The sequence below is a fragment of the Protopterus annectens genome, chromosome 7.part0 (assembly GCF_019279795.1).
Source record: "Protopterus annectens isolate FY-2018-M chromosome 7.part0, PAN1.0, whole genome shotgun sequence".
Classification (NCBI taxonomy): Eukaryota; Metazoa; Chordata; order Ceratodontiformes; family Protopteridae; genus Protopterus; species Protopterus annectens.
Window position 1 is genome coordinate 1,442,463,675 of NC_056739.1, and position 13,589 is coordinate 1,442,477,263.

Below are 13,589 nucleotides of genomic sequence, written 5' to 3' on the forward strand. Positions count from 1 at the left end.
ACCTCTCATACTATCCAAACTTTTGTCTGAATTGCACACCTTATATTATTTAATGCCTGCTACTACTACTACTGCCGGCTGGTAGTAAACATAAATTAAATTTAGGCATGTCATAGCACGTACAAATATTACCTGGTGCAATAGTCAAAACTAACTTGAGGAATTTTCTTTCCTGATTTGACCATGGAACGTTGCCCAGATATTAATCACTCATTTTCCTGAAATCTAACAGCAGTATGAAGAACTGAACCAGCAATCACCTGAATAATGAGGTATATTTAATTAATTCAGTAACTTGTTGTATTCTGTGAAGTGGTGCTTTCATCATATACAGTATCTGGTTATGCCAATCTGATTTATTTGTTTTCACATTGTGCTGAACAGAACTTGAGTCCTGTCTATTATTAGGAAAAGATGACCAACTACATATCTAAAAAAAATTAAAATGTTTTTGACTTGTAGCACATCCTACACACATTCTGTCAAATGAAAATAGATTAAGTACATAAGTGAATCATCTAAACCAAGTTTCTGGAATACATTCCACCCATGACATATGTGAAAGTAACCAGAGGTGAATAGAGTGAGTGTTATCAACTTACTCTGAATTAGAATTCAAATCCAGCATATGTGTTTCTGTGTAACAAACATGCACAGGCATGATTTGTTTTTTCTGTGAACCCCTCTAACCATCACTGATTATTGCAAGGTAGAAGACCAAAGGCTTTGTGACTCATTAGCTTCAGCAGGGTAGGAGTGTTGCAGTTTTGTATGAGGATCACCATTTTCTCCTTAAGCGTAAGACTTCCTCTCTGCACGTGCCTACTGATTCTTGATGTTTAAGTTTCCAGAAGTCCTTAATAAAGGTATGTGACCAACTTCCATCAGTAATGTAACTATCCAGATAATCATGCCCCCCCCCCTGCAAGCAATTACCTTCAACAGTAATTGCCCTCAGGCCAGAACACCATCTTTATATTTTCAACACCTACCCTCAAAGACAGCTATGCAGGCATTACCTTCTCACTCCATTCACTCTCACCAGTGGAGTTTCAGTGCTTCAGTAATTAATCAAACCAGGAATATTTGGGTTATATTCAAGGTTTTACTGCTTTATGCCATGGAGTTGGCCCATAGATATAAAGAGTTAGCAAAATCATGACAAGTACACAGGCAATTTTGTGGGTCATCAGTTTGTCTATGCCATATCTTTATGAAGTAAGAAACAGCAGTAATACTTTGTAGTAATCCACTTGTACACAAGGGATATGTGGTCTCCACAGTGGATGTGTACCAGTCAAAAACTAAATTTAAAAGGTCAAGCAATATATTTGTTTGCATAATTCCAACTCTGGAAACTATGGATTCTCATTTAGTTAAAAAAATGATTCTACTTCATGAGAGAATCTGAAATTAGTGCATACAGGTTAAGAAATAAAAAGTTAATCAGGTAACGACAAACAGCCACAGTGGTAGCGTTCGGCTTACCGCTCACTCTAAGCCTGTTTGTTAGATAGTACAGCGCCTAAAGCGCCTATTTAACAACTTATACCTAGCAGCGGTTACGCTTGGCAGGCTTTGTTTTCCTTTCTTCCTTTTTATTCTGGCTAGCGACCCAGAGGTAGTGCTTATCCCATCAGCCTACCTTGGCCCAAACCTGTAGCCTAAGCTTTTGGGCGCTGAGGGGGTTTTCAGCTGTAGTGTGATAAATAAGCGGACACGCATGTGTTTCCTACATCGTGCTTACCACAGTGGTAGTCATCTTTTTTTTACTCTTGCTTACCACGGTGTATAACCCTTACAACCTCTCTGTATTTAGCGTTACCCCATGCTGCAGCTTATCGACAGCGTCCCTTGCCTAAGACCAGCCTCCACGTGGTCTCCCACAACTTATAACTGGCATTCACAGGGAGCTGTAGCTGTTTAAGACTTTATTTATGCTTAGGTGTTTATTACTGAAATGTTTTTGCACACTGTTTCTATTTTAATGCTCTCGACAAAAGCCTATTAGCTCTGTGCACATATGTACACAATGTATGTTATGTTTTGACCTACACACATTGAAGCAACACTATATCTAACTTGTATCCCCCTTGGGATCCTGTAATATTTGGCTATAGATGCATGGCTGTGAATGTTGTGTCCTGCCATTTCTCTAGAAACTGCTGACTGCTTGATACTCATGTTGAAGAGTGGAACGTATTTAAACATTGGGGTCGATGTCGCTTGCTTAAATGTTATTCTAGCATGTAACTGTTGCAAGGTTGTTATTGAGAGCCCTACTGTGTTTTATTAGCAGTCTAACTAAACCGCTTAATACAGTGTGTCTTATGGTAGTCTCTGTACTGACCTTGTTCTTGGATTTAAGGCATATGTACTAGTTATGTGGTACACACTTCATTGACTAATGACTTATTTTCCCTTTGTTTTTTTCTCTCTACCTATAACATTATCAGACTGTACACCTGGGTTCCTGTCCTTCCCTAGCCAAAGAGGCCCCGTGGACATCATATTAAGCACCATAATCCTGAATAGGATTTTACGTCCTCCCAAATAAGACTGTCTTCCCAGAGTTGACCGTTTTGGAAAGTATGTCCTAATCTTGTACTGCTTAACTTTACTCTCCAGGACATATTTGCTCCCCTACCAGGTTAACCAGCAGCCCCCCCCTCTAATTTGGACTTTAGATCCCTTCTCCTTCCCTCCTCTCCTCGGCTTTGTCCTTGAGGAACCTCTCTCTCTACCCTGACTCTTTATTTGTCTTGGTAAACTCCCTGCTTGCTCTGTCTGATATCCTTCCTGACCTGGCCACTAGGTGGCGCCCTTTATACTACGGATCCTATTACCATATTTTTCAGACTATTCTACTAAAACACACACTGTCATTTCCAGTCCATATTTGACCTCTGCCTCTTGCTATTTCCCTCATGCCTGACTCCTCTAACTTACCCACTACTGTCACCTACCCCACACTTACCATACATTCTCCACAAATTTTCTACTCTTGAGATCACCCTTACCTTTACACCTGCTTCTCTCTTCTTGCCTGATTGTTTTCTGCAACTGATCGTCTCATTTTGCTCTTCCCCGCTCCGTTCGCTACGCTCACTCCGCTCCCCACCCTACCCCCAATTCCCACCCACCCCCAGGGGCCCTACCTTTATACTTGCTTAGACACTCCCCCAATTAACTAACCACCTATCTCATTTCCTGTACACATCACCTGTCAACACCATACTCCAAGTCCTACAACCACACCCTCTCTCCACAATTTTATCTAACTACCTCACCTCACTCTACTGTTCATACCACACAGTCCTATACTTGCTAAACTCATCTTACTAGTAACATGCCTTTAAACCTTAACTCAATCTTTTCACTTCTTCTTCTTAACATCCTTCTCTACTACTATACTGTTACCTCCTATGAATATCTTATACTTAGCCAACCTCCTGTGCTAGCCAAGAACACCACATCTACACTTCCTCTACCTGACCAAACACATATTAATATACTATCAACCTGTCCCTACCTTCCCCCTCTCTACCACAAAGTACGCCACTACAGATTCCAAACCTCTAAACGGTTTTATCTAATACCCTGCAAAAACCTAAAAGTATCTCAAGTCCCACAAACACTATTATTGATACATGGTGACATCCACCCCAACCCTGGTCCCAATACTCTCGTGAGCCACACCCCTTCAAACCTAACTGCTAACTGTTCTAGTTCACCTTTCTCCTCTGACTCCCTCTGTATTGCTCACCTAAATATTCGTAGCATCAACAATAAAATCACACAACTCCATGCCTTAATTGATTTCTATGCTTTTGATATTCTCTGTTTCACTGAAACTTGGCTTAAACCTAATACCAAAGACAACAAATTTACTCCCCCAGGTTATAGCACCTTAAGGCAAGATTGTCTTAATAAAAAGGGCAGGGGAGTGGCCCTTTTATACAAATCCCAACTACAGGTAGCCTTAATTGACTCCTTGCCCCCCTCCCCAGCTAATGCTGAAATACTCTGTTCCAAACTCCAAGTTAATAAAACCAAGGCTATGTATATCATATGTCCCTACATCCCTCCAGGCAATAACATCAACACACTAGAAAATATCCTAAGCTGGGTCTCCAGTAGCTTTCCTCAGGAAACCATAATCTTAGGGGACTTCAATATTGACTGGAACTCCTGCATATCTCCCAAACCCACCATTCACCTTAATCTCTTTAACTTTCATCAAACCATTAACTCCCCTACTAGAATACATAAATCAACCCACAAACAAACCATTCTAGATTGGATACTAATTAACAACAATCCCCTCTCCTATAAAACAGGAATACTCCCTGACAATATCAGCGACCATCTCCTGACCTTTATCACTAAACAAAAATACAACAATCCCAAGCAAGCTACCTATCGTACCATACACAACAAAACGGATTTTAACCTAGCATCCTTTCAAAATGAACTCAAGGAATATAACTGGTCAACTCTAAAATACCTCCCAATAGACGAAGCAGTAACCCATTTCAACAATACCTTCCTACAAATTCTACACCATCATGCCCCACCCCGCTTAATTAGACTAAGCTCCAAGGCAGCCCCATGGCTCTCCAAAACTACTAAACAAAATATGCGAGCTAGAAATAAATTATGGACTAAATGGAGGTCCACAAAAAACCCTACTGACCACCAAAACTTTAAACACCTGAGAAACACAACAAATAAACTTATCTATCTGGATAAAAAAAACTATCACTTTAAATATCAACAAAACCAAAACCAAAACCCCAAACAATTTTGGTCAGGAATAAACAAATTACTCCATCCAGGGAACACCAAAACACCTACCCCAGCTAGCCTAGCTCAAACCCAACCTGACATAATAGCCAACACTTTCAACGACTTCTTCTCTCAAACCGTTGCCTCTCTGGCAAACACCATGACTCCCCCCCTATCCCTCCAAATAACCCCTACCCAAAACAGCACCCCCATGCTAAAGTTTAATACTGTCTCCACAACCTATATATGTAAATTACTATCTAAACTCAAACCTTGCACCCCTTCTGCCGACAAGCTACCAGCTGAATATCTTCAACTAGCTGCAACCGAACTAACCTACCCAGTCTCCATCTTAATAAACAGAACTATAACTGAATCCAAAATCCCATCCTGTTGGAAAATCTCCCATATCATTCCCCTCCATAAAGGAGGTAACTCTAACGAACTCTCCAATTTTCGGCCTATTGCCCTTCTATCTCCACTATCCAAAATAATGGAACGCTGCATACACCATCAACTCTTACATCATCTCTTGAATAACAACTTGCTTGTAGACTCACAACATGGTTTTAGGCCCTACCACAGTACTTCTACTGCCCTTCTCTCCTTCACTGACATAATCAACAAAAATCGCAACAACAACCTGTTCTCCTCTCCACTATTCTTAGACCACTCGAAAGCATTCGATATGGTCAACCATCAACTTCTCCTCCACACTTTAGAATCCCTGTCACTTGACTCACTAGCACTACAGTGGTTTGATTCATACTTGACAAACAGAAAACAAGCAGTCCTTTGGGACAGCCATCTATCCTCTCAACTCCCAGTTACTATCGGCGTCCCACAAGGGTCCATCTTAGGTCCCCTACTTTTCTCTATATTCATAAATAACCTGCCCACTTCCCTCCCTACATCCACTTGTATACAGTATGCTGATGATTCTACTCTCATCTGCTCTGCTCCATCCCCAGTAGAACTCCACTCCTCTACCCAATTGGTTTTCACAGCAGCAGAAAAATGGTTTCAACATATCTGTCTCCTCCTAAATCCCCAAAAAAACAAACTTCTACTTTTCACCCCAACCCTTAAATCCACCCCAATCACTTTTTCCATTGTGTCCTGCAATGGCACTATCATTAAACCTGACTATTCCACAAAACTGCTAGGTGTCACCATAGACAATCAGCTAAACTTTGACTATCACATTGATTTAACTATCAAGACAGTAAATAAAAAGATAGGTGCCCTCTACAGACTTAAGCCCTTTCTTACTGCCACATCCCGAGTATCTCTTGCCCAAACTCACCTCATCTCTACACTACTGTATGCCTCTCCTTCCTTTATCAACATTTCTAAAGCTAACCTTCAGAAACTTAATTTAGCCTACTATAGTATTGCCAGATTTGCAACAGGCTCTCCATTCCGTACTCATCACTGTCTTAACTTAAAGAAACTCAACTGGCTAGAACTTCCAAACCTAATACTCCTACAGCAATTAGTCATCACTTTTAAAATTCTACATTACCCCTCCAACACACCCATACTGAACAACCTTATCACACCTTATAAAAATCTTACTACACTTCGCTCAGCCAACAAGCTCCTAATAACTACTCTCAAATCTCATAATAAAGCAGGTGACTCCTTATTTGCAAACACTATCAGATCATATTGGAATAAACTTCCCACTGAACTGACCTCCCTAGGCTCATGTCACCTTTTCAAAAAACAGATTAGAAATCATTTACAAAATCACTGGCTATGCCCATGCTCCAATCCCGACTGATAACTGTTACACTACCTGCTTTCATAGTTAACCCTGTATATTAAATTGTATCTTGCTTTTTCTCAATGTTTGATTCTTTTTTTGTTTAGTGATTTTTAAACTGTAAAGTTTATAGTATGATAGTGGAGCTTTCCTCCTACACCTCTGCGGAAAATAGACATGTATCTAGCCAGACTAGCCCAGTAATACTGTATATTCAATTGTACTTTGCTTTTTTGTCATTGTTTGATTGTTTTATTGTTTGATTGTTTTTTGATTAGTGATTTCTTTTTAAACTGTAAAGTTATAGCATGATAGTGGAGCTTTTCCCCTCAGGCCTCTGCTGAAAATGGACATGTATCCAGCCAGACTAGCCCGGTTAACAAATGTAAAATAAAATAAATAAATAAATAAATAAATAAATAAATAATCTAAAGATAAAAAAAAAACAGTAATTGGGTATTTGATGAACAAATCTATCCCTCTAGCACATCGCATTCAAATATAGCTTGTGACATGAACAGGACATGCTGGAGGGACAGATTTGTCTCCCAGCGACTGTTGCATCTTTGTAATATGCCAAGCGTTCTACATCGGAAAAATGGACCGTAGGGTCCGAGACCGAATGTATGAACATATATATGCCATCAAGAATGATAAGAGTGATAATGCATTGGCAAAACACATAGGCTTGAATCCGGGTCATAGTTTCCAGTTTATGGCCATTGACCAGGTACCATTGAAGATTAGGGGTGGCCCTTTTTCGTTAATTCTGGAGAATCGAGAACTAGAATGGCAGTTACGCCTTGATGCGTTTAGGCATCCTGGCTTGAACAGCAACTGCAATATTGCCCCTGTACTGAAACTAAGAAGTTATCTTAGATAGGTTATTAGGGCAATATAGGGTCTCGTTTTTTAGAGGCCATTATGTTTGTAATATGCATATATAAAAAACAAAATAATAGAGTAGTTGACGACTTTATTATTATGCATAGGGTTTTGTTTGTGGATTATAGACATGACATTAATTTTTCTTCCTTGTAGAAAAGGAGTACTGTTGTACCTTTCAGGCTCAAATAAATTTGAGTTATGATGGTTTCAGGTTTTGATAATATTGTTTAGTTACTAATCAATTACACTAACAATAGACAAGTGTAGTACCTTGCAGCTGCAGGTGTATATATTTCCATCTAGGATAGCTGGTTCTTTGTATTTTAAGTATTTTATAACATATATTCTGATATATGTTTTTTATATATATATGTTTTTATAAAACTTTTTATGGTTAACAGAAGACAGGTATATGGGTGCATTAACACCAGTGTATAAATATGTAAAAATAAAATAAAATAAAAAACTGTTTGCTTTCAGGAAATTGGAAGATGTCACTTCCTGAATTTCCTGATATGTATGGAGTGCTTTTTCCAGATTACATTTCCTCTGAAGAAGCCACAGAATGCTGTGGTGAAAACGCTTTGTTTTCTTTTACAAATAAATTGCGTTAAGGATACTTTGTTGAGTCGTTTCTGCTGACAAGGACCTCGTTCTTGTATGCATCTTTGTAATAGGCTGCCAATTCATGTGAAGCAGGGCACCTCTATGACACTGTTCAAAAGGAACCTGGACAAGTGGATGGTCACTGTAAATTCTTACCATGGTAAGCACCCACAATCCTGCTGGAAATGGGCAGTCATTAATAAATACAATCCTGGGTCCTGACTATGGTATTACATTGGGACGAAATGGCTAGGCATGAAACAACCTCCGGGTCAATAGCTTAGTAAATGTCTATAAGTTGTTCAGGCAACAACATGAGGACACTCCAGTCAATGCAGCCTGTCAAGTTTGGTAAAACACTGTGTGTCTTTTTTGTCTTGTAAAATAGTATCACGTTCTGTGCAACAAGGTTAGCATGAAGACAGAAAAGGGCACATACATTTTCACAAAAGGAGACATAAACTGTTTCATGAATATTTGTTATTTTTCTGGGTTCCTTCCTGAATGCTCAGTAGATCTTGTGTACGTCTTGATTGATTGTTTGATAAATCTAATAGCAGTAGTCAATTCCATCAGAAATACAACACTGCTGACATGCTAGAACAACTGAGTGAATTTTCTAGGCTCACAGAGTCTTAATGTTGTACAAGTGGGCTTGTTTTGTACTGGAAAAGCAATTCTCAAGTCACTGAACAGAAATTACAAAAATAAATGCAGAATATGGCACTACACACACAATGGCAGTTGTGAAATTTTACCACACCACCAAATAAATTTGGAAACTGGGAAGGCATGTGCTCCCTTGTATGTTTTGTAAGTGTGATACGTCTTCTCCAGTACCTAGGGATGCTGCTAATTCAAACTGTACACCTCAGTGGCTTGGCATTTTGGTCATAATCAACTGCTATTAATTGGTGTATGCATATTTTGATGTCAGAATCCCTGCTTATATAGCAAGTCACTCCCTGTTAGGAACCAGTCAATACCAGCCTTTTTTATGTAATAGAGGATTGCAACACATAACTAGCCAAGCATCCCAGTAAGGTCTTTTGGACATGTAAAGAAAACCTCTCCAAGGAAGAAGAGAGATCATGTGCATCATTATTGGCTGCAGATAACTAATTCAGCTCTTAAAGATTCTAATGAAAGCCCTGTTTTACTATCAGATATGTGCATAAGGTATTTGAGTCATAACATATGAATTTTCAGGATGACCATGTCTCACATACTTGGATGTTGTTTTTTTTTTTTCATTTCTTTTACTACATAATCCAACACTCCTGTGAACAGTATGTGCAGTTTTTTTTCTGGATGGCAGAGTAGAGAATTTAATCTGTCTCACAACAGTCAAGTATATAGCTTGCAGGGAATAACCATTGTCATATGTCAAGATACCTGGTACTGTGTACTGCATGGACAACACTCTCAGTTGCTCATTATATGACAAACAAAAGCATGCCTACTGCCAACAGTTTTATCTTGCCAGAGCATCCACCAGTAGTATTTGTGTCACAGCACTGTTTGTCTTGGAAAACATTGCAGATGTGGTGTATGATACAACAAATATGATAAAAGGTATAATCACGTGCTAAAGTGCTGAGTTAATGCATACTATGTATGAGCAGCATGGCACTTATACTGGTATACAGGCATCTGTTCAGCAAAATACTGGAAGCAAGTCTGTAATTTAATAACTCAATGGATGTCATATATGATATTATTGCAAAGTAAGCCAAGGAAGTTACTGCATGTTTGGAAGGGTAAGCCAAGAAAGTTACTACATGTTTGGAAGCATTAACCCTACTTGACTCCAAGTACTTGCAAACGTAGATGCTGTAGCATGCATGTATGTATGTGTTGAGCTGTTAATGGCACATACTCCCCTGCAGATACCTCCCTATATAGCTGTTTGCTGGGCTATTGATCCGAATGTCTTTATAAGCCTAGCTGTGTATACCCAATATAAAACTAGAGAAACCCAATATAAAGGACCTTGGCTAAACTTGAGATCTTAGCAATGACTGCCTATATCTAGGAAGGTCATGAGTGAAATCCCTGGCAGAAATTTACGGTTTCCCATCCAGTCATCTAGGCTACATTTAAACAAGATCACAGAGGGGCTTTGTTCTGTATGAACTGGTAGCCTATTCCAGAGGAATGGCAAAATCTGAGAGAAACGTCTCTCTCCCAGTAGGTCCTATTTGTGTCGAAGGCCTAGTTAAGGTCGCTGGAGCAGGTGACCCTTGTCACTTTTGACTTGCTGATGTGCAGCATTTCCAGTAGGGTTGGATTGTGGATTGCTCCATAGGCCAGACATAAGTCTCCTCAAAGTAGTCTGTATGCTATTGAGTTCAGTGACGGTGACTTCAGTCTGTTAATGTATGACGTGCTGGAGACCCTGAATTTTCATGGTTAGAAATCTCTGGTTTCTCAAGTTGCTGCAGGTGCCTGTTAAGGTACATACCAAAGGCAGCATTGTACCCAATTATTGGCCTGATGAGGGTTTAGTACAGGAGTGTTATGACCTATTTTGCTCTTGAGGCAATGCCTTAGCTATTGACGTGTGCAATGTAGAATGCCTTCCTTACCACAGTAGATACATGGTGGTCAAAGTTTAGGTTACAGTAAACTTGGATTCCCATGTCTCGCACTACTGAGTTGCTACTTAATGTATTATTATTTGTATGCTAATCTGCAGGGATATCATTTTTAGTAACCAAACTTCCACACAAAATCACACAACAGAATGCGATCCCGATCACAATAAAGGACGTCTTCTTAAATTCAATCAACGGCAGCCAAGAATAACCAAACAAAACAGTTTATTACAGAAAATAATCCATCCAGTACCTTAGATTAAGCGCTTTCGTCTCCAACATGGAGACTTCATCAGAATCTAAGGTATAACAACACCAAGTCACTTTTATACTAAATATATTCAATTAGCTGGCATCTAATTAGATAATTGATTAATGAATTGATGAATAGCTTCAAAAAATAACATACTAAAAAATACTGGAGACATTGTACGAACATTTAAAGACCTGTATAAGTAAAAAACACACTGTATAAGTATGGGAAATACACAGTAAATAGGAAAAAAGATTATAAAAGGTATATGTAATATTATTATATTGATATGCATATTATACTGTTTAAAAATATACTGTTTAAAAGTATGTGTAATTAAAGAGTATGTCAAACATTAATATATATAAAAAATATAAATATATGAAAAAATATATAAATATATAAATATATAAATGTATAAATATATAAATATTTCAAATATATATAAAATATATAAAAAATATATAAAAAAATATATATGTGATAATATTCAAATAAATATATTCAAATAAATACACATCCTATATATCTTTTTCTATACTCTTCCATATATTTTTTCATATGTTTTGACATAAAAGATGAAAGACCAAGGACTATATATATATTTAGATGTTTAAAAATCAATTCCAATAAAATTATTTCCAATAAAATTAAATTAAATGAGAAGGTTGAACTATTACCAACAATATGTGTATTGCTAGACACATCTAGCGGTATACATCTATTCAGGTTTTTTGAAAAATTAGACATGTAAACAACCTTAGAAAAACAACATCTATAATAATATTATATTATTATTATATTATTATTATTTAGATTTTTAAACATCTAAATATATATATAGTCCTTGGTCTTTCATCTTTTATGTCAAAACATATGAAAAAATATATGGAAGAGTATAGAAAAAGATATAAAGGACGTGTATTTATTTGAATATATTTATTTGAATATTATCACATATATATTTTTTTATATATTTTTTATATATTTTATATATATTTGAAATATTTATATATTTATACATTTATATATTTATATATTTATATATTTTTTCATATATTTATATTTTTTTATATATATTAATGTTTGACATACTGTTTAATTGCACATACTTTTAAACAGTATATTTTTAAACAGTATAATATGCATATCAATATAATAATATTACATATACCTTTTATGATCTTTTTCCTATTTACTGTGTATTTCCCATACTTATACAGTGTGTTTTTTACTTATACAGGTCTTTTAAATGTTCGTACAATGTCTCCAGTATTTTTTAGTATGTTATTTTTTGAAGCTATTCATCAATTCATTAATCAATTATCTAATTAGATGCCAGCTAATTGAATATATTTAGTATAAAAGTGACTTGGTGTTGTTATACCTTAGATTCTGATGAAGTCTCCGTGTTGGAGACGAAAGCGCTTAATCTAAGGTTCTGGATGGATTATTTTCTGTAATAAACTGTTTTGTTTGGTTATTCTTGGCTGCCGTTGATTGAATTTAAGAAGACGTCCTTTATTGTGATCGGGATCGCATTCTGTTATGGGATATCATTTTTACCAAACAGCATGATGAGGCATTTTTTGCATGGAGTTTGAGTCCATGGCTTTGGCATCAATCGTTGGTTTGTGTACTTCCCTTTTGAAGTATATTGACATTGCTTGGGGATTCCGTGATTGCATCTAATTTGCAGTCATTAGGAAACTTAGTCAGCCACAGCCCTCTGGTCTGGCCTCAACTTCTGAGAGTATATTCCAAATAATAGGTGGCCCAGCACTGACCCGTGTGGAACCCCACTGGTGACAAGTCTGCTGGTTGAGGTAAATCCCCAACTTTAACTGAGTGTAATCCCTTGGAAAGCCACCTGATGACATAAAGGTTGATGTTTAACTGGGAGAGTTTATCAATAATGCCCAAACGTAGGATTGAGTTGAAGGCATTGGCTAACTCAAGGTAAGCTTTATGCACAGATTTGCCTTCATCTTTATCTCTGGTGCTGTTTTTGAAGAAGTCCACCAGGTTTAACAGGCATTACCTACCTTAAAAAAAAAAATTGCATTGGATCAAGGGTTTGGAGATCACCTATACCCATATTTATAAGTTCCATGATGATCCATTCCATGGCCTTACAGATAAGGCTGGTTAAGCTTATGGATCTGTAGTTCCCAGGGTCTGTTGGTGTACCCCCATTTAAGAAGGGGGATGGCTGTTGCTGTTTTCCATTCTGCAGGGACAAAACCAGTACTCTGTCATTGAACAGTGCACCTAAAGGAGTTGCTAACTCATGTTTTAGACCATTTAAAATGCAACTGGGGATGCCATCCGGTCCCATAGAGGCTGTGTTTTTGGTCTTAAAGCGACCATTAATGCCTTGTTCTTTGGAGATGCAAGATGGGGGAGATGTAGAGGGAAGGTTTGGAGGGGACAGGGGGGTGAAATTTTCATCAAACCTGTCAGCTTATAGGTTAGGTATTTTTGCAGGATCAGTGTATGTGATGCTATCCACAGCTAGTTCAACACATGTCTGGGTCCTACCTTTTTGGTTACTGATACAACTGAAGAATGTCTTATGGTTATACTTAGCTATAGCTGTAGAATACCTTATGGTTATCCTTAGCTATAGCTGAAGAATACCTCGTGGTTATCCTTGGCTGTAGCTGAAAAATGCCTTATGGTTATCCTT